This window comes from Athene noctua, chromosome 18, assembly GCF_965140245.1.
Source record: "Athene noctua chromosome 18, bAthNoc1.hap1.1, whole genome shotgun sequence".
Taxonomy (NCBI): Eukaryota; Metazoa; Chordata; class Aves; order Strigiformes; family Strigidae; genus Athene; species Athene noctua.
The window spans coordinates 4473205-4477866 of record NC_134054.1 but is presented as its reverse complement, the minus strand read 5'-3'; positions in this window follow the sequence as shown (position 1 = coordinate 4477866).

Sequence of the window (4662 nt, the reverse complement as noted above, 5' to 3'; positions counted from 1 at the left end):
CGCGGACTGTCAGCGCCCCGCCGCCGCTCAGCCCGCCCGCCGCCGCGCTCTGACAGACACCGAGCCCCGCCCCCAGACTCGCTATTGGGCGGTCCGCTCCCGCCCCCGCCCTCCTCAGCACTCATTGGCGCGCCGAAAGGGTAGCCCCGCCCTCGCCTCGCGTCCACCAGGGCGGTGCAATCTGCCCTTCATTCGCCTATTGGTGCACCGGGAAGCATTAGCCCCGCCCTCCACGGCTTCCATTGGCGAAGAGCAAACATGGGCCGCCCCCTTCCTCCTGATCCCAGCCGCACACAGAGGCTCAGTTGCTAGGGTGCTCTAAGGCGGCCATTGGTTCTTTCCCCCATCAATCGCGCTTAGGCACACCCCCCCGGGGGAGGGAGCGGCGTGCCGGGAGCCGAGCAGGGGCGCCGCGGGTTCGAGCCCCGCCCCTCCGGCAGCGACCGGGACGGGACCCTGGAGCCACGACTGAGCGGGCTCCTCCCCGGGCCTGCAGTAACTACAGCGCATGCAGGCAGGCAGACGGCCCTGGGACTCAGGTGGGGTGGTGGAGAAACGGTGGGGAGAGGCCTTTGCGAAGGCACATTTCTGGACTTTGCACCAGCGCCCGCCCTCGGCAGGGAACCCACCCCCGTCCTGCAGAAGGCAGGAATCACCCGCTGCTGGGGTCTCGGAAGTCAGTCACTCCGCACATCTTGGTCTGGCTTTTAGGATATTCACAGCCAGAAGAGACTTATTCTTTCTTCATCATATCTCCGCCAGTGATGGCTGCCTTCACCTTCTCGCTATCCATGTTCAAATATTAGCCTGTGTTTGTACAGAAAGGGGGTGAGAGTTGGCCGAGATGTCAGCAAGCCTGAGATGTCCTCTGGTCCTGTAATCCAGCCTGATGATACAAGCACTGAAAACCAAATGCCTACCCTTATCAATACTGCAAAACATATACTAAAATGAAGTATGTAGGGAGCTGAGGGAAAGGGGTAATCTCTGGAGCAAACGCTTGCTCTTCACGTGCCATTAAAATAAATTTAGCAGGTTTCTAAAACAAGGTGCATTGCTCCTAAGCAAATTTTGTTAACCCTGAGTAATTCCCAAATATGAAGAGAAAATTTAGTGGAGTCAAACTGGTATAAAAATACATTTGTACAAAGATAGAAAGAAACATCAAAAATAGAGCTGTATGCACAAAGCATCACTCCACATAAAAATGACAACTTTATGTTCTTGTTTTACCGGACCCCACACACACACTTAGCCCCAAGCACATCTAATTCAGAGGAAATAAGTACACCATACACATAGGACTTTGCATTATCTGCAGCAAACATAAGCCCTAAATTGAAAAAAGTATGTCTATACTTTGTATTTCTACACAAAAGAAAAACAGAGAAGTCCTTGACTAATAAACTCTATTTGTATGGGTATGATGCAATGTCAATTTACTGGGCTCTTAAAGAAGTCTTAACATGCTGCTTTCAGGACTGCAAAAAAAGATGTGAACTCATGGATATCATTGTATCATTCCCCAGTAATTTTCATCTGGTGCAAACAGGACAAAGTGTCCTGTAGCATTCACCCGTGGACAACAAAGCACCACATTCCCAGTGTCAGACAGGCAATTTTCCCTCCAGCATACTCACACATCCAATAATTGCACCTTTTTATAATCCAGTCATCACTTTATGGATCAAAGTCCTGTTGGAGATGGGATAATAAATCTGCAGCAATGAACTACAGTTTCACAGGCTCCAGTGTTTTACTGTTGAAGGTCCACAGATAGAAAGATAGAGACGTGCTCTTTCTCCAGATGCATCATCTGTCAGAGGTTCTATTTCGGTCTTTAATTTGAGATAGGCTAAATGTAGTCATAGTAGTCATTTGTACTTTTCTTGTGGAAGCAGCTTCTAGACAGCTGGTGTACAGCCCTGGACATCAGGAAACTGGTGTTCTAATCCCAGTTCTAACACGGACTTCCTTTGCAAACTTGGCCAGTTTACTCAAACTCTTTCTGCCTCAGGTTTCCAGATCTATCAAAACTATCTGCTGTATCTATTATAAAGGAGTGTCATGGCATTTTAACCATAAATTTCAGTGGAGTACTTTGAGATGCCCTAAGAAAAATGCTGAAGTACACACTAATCATTATACCTAGCTTTACTGATACTGTGTTTGATTTTTCCCAAAGTTCACTAAGGGAAAAGGAGCAAAGAAAAAACCCAAGCATTTTCATAACAATGAACTCAGCAATTAAAGGTCATTTGCCTGTACTTTTAAAGTAAAAAATATGAAGAGTTTTTCAGTTGGTCAAAATGAAGAACTAATGTTTTTCAAATGCCTGTTTTGATGCCATAAATAGCAGAATTCTGGAATGTTCCACCTTCCTATTTCTACTTACCTGACATTTACATGTAATCATGTTTAGAACATAAATCTGTGCCAAGCCCAGGTTTATTTTGAGGGCAGCTCATGGTTATACTTTATACAGGAACTAATGAGCTAGAATACGCCCACAAATCTTTAACTCATCAACTGTCTGAATAATATATAAAAAAATGCGTTTGCTAACAACTTTCAAGCATTAAGATAACCTGGTTAGGGGCAGGTGAAAGGAGAAATAATGAGAAATAATGACATGTATATTGCTCTTTTATTGTGTCATACAGAACTAGGCTAAACAGAAGTCGGAACTGCAAACAAAACTAATTTGCTCTTGATCAGGCTAAAAAAAAGCCTCTCAAACAGCTATATTTATAGAAAACCCCCCACTTTGTGAGGGTAAAAAAGAGCACAATTTCTTTCTCATTATTACTAAAATGATCCCAAAACCCAAACATTCTCCCTGAATTTCATGTTGATGGACAGAAATTTGTTAACAATAAAACCCACTGGCAATCTGGCACAGTCTGCATCAAAAAGAGAAAAAGATAAAGCAAAACCAGTAAACTCGGGAAAAAAGTTCGATTTCTGTTTCTGCAACAAGCAAGAAAAACTCCTCAGGCTTTGGTCACACTTTCATTTAAATTCTGCCCCAAATCATGCCCCTGAAATCACTACAGAAGCTAACCCATGAAGGCATTAACTCTGCAAATTAACATACTCATCAATGACTCCGATTCCAGTGTCTCCGCATAATCAGAAAAATAGCCAAATTCTGCTTCTAAGGTTAATCTTGGTCTGTTATTCTGATAACAGGACTTCTCATTCCATTTCCATTTATCTGCTCATACAGCTGACCCAAGGAATTTTTAAAAAAACATTTTTCTCTCTCTTTAGGGGAAATTATGTTTACAGACAGAGAGAAAAAAACAAGCACTAACACCAAATCTCGAGGAGTGTCTTATAAATCATCTCTTTCCGTAATGGAAAGTCCTACATCCTTCCTGATCCACCCCTCGGCCTATCCATGGATGTGGGAGAGGAAAAAAGACAAAGAGCCCACAGCACACTTCTCATACGTTCACACAAATAGATGCCTGAAGCCTGAAAAGCCCTAATGCCTATTTTCCTTTTATATACATATAAACCAACCAACAAAAGGCTACACATACCAATTAACTTTTCTCTTCTTGTACATACTGTCAAGCAGTAAACAGAAATTAGCAGCTGCAGTTCTGTTTTATTCACGATGTGTATATTAACTGATGACTCACCAAATAATTTGCAGCCCAGTGTGCCAGTTGTCTTCTCCACAGAAAGAAACCCTATTTTAAACAGAAGTTAACCACTGTGGATCTTGCAGGTAAATCAGCATGCATCAGAACAAGATAAATATTGCTGATGAACCCCAAGAGGGCAGAGGGAAGGGGGTGGTTCCCACAGCATACTACAAGCTTTTTAAAATACTCAAATAGGAATAAATAATACACAGGGGGACAGAGTGGAGGCTGGGAAGAAAGGATTATCACAAAGCCAACCCACACTGCCACATGGCCTTTTGTGGTATACACTGCCTTCACACAGCAGGCAAGACCTACGCTGCATGAACAACTTCAGTAAATGGCTTTTTTTGGTAGTCCTCTGTAAGTACATTTGGGGTCTGATTCTATAGTTTATTTCAAAGAGGGAACAGTAACCAACCCACAGCACAGAGGCCAAAGATGGCACGCAGCAGGCTTAGGGCAGGCTTGGAGCTTGCACTGAAAAGGGTATCCGTGAAGAAGCAGCTCCCACATCCTGGCTCTCCCTGAGCTCCAACGTCTGCAGGAGTGGGGAGCTCCTGCCTCCTGCAAACAGATGTTCTGAGCATCTTCAGGAATGCAGTGTCTTGTGTGTCTTGCTGAGTTTCTTCCAGAATACTTAACGTCTCATTGGAAAGCAAGATGACAGTTCCTCCTTCAGATCATGTCCACCAGGTAATTAATGAACTGGACGTTACAATTCTGGCCAAACTTCTGTTACATCCTATCTGATCGGATGCAAGCAGAAAGAAGTACAATCCAATTAAATTCTAGGGAATTAAGGGCAATTGCTCTCTACTCCTACAACATTCACTATGCTGTTCTTTAGTGCAGCACAAAAAACTTCTTTACTGAGAAATAGTATTGTAGACCAAACAACACATTTCATTCTACTTTAACTCCATTAAATCTGTTTAACAAATTCTGATTGGTTTTCAGCTGCTTTGTCAAAAGAAGAAATAAAAAATAAAAGTCAGACACAACA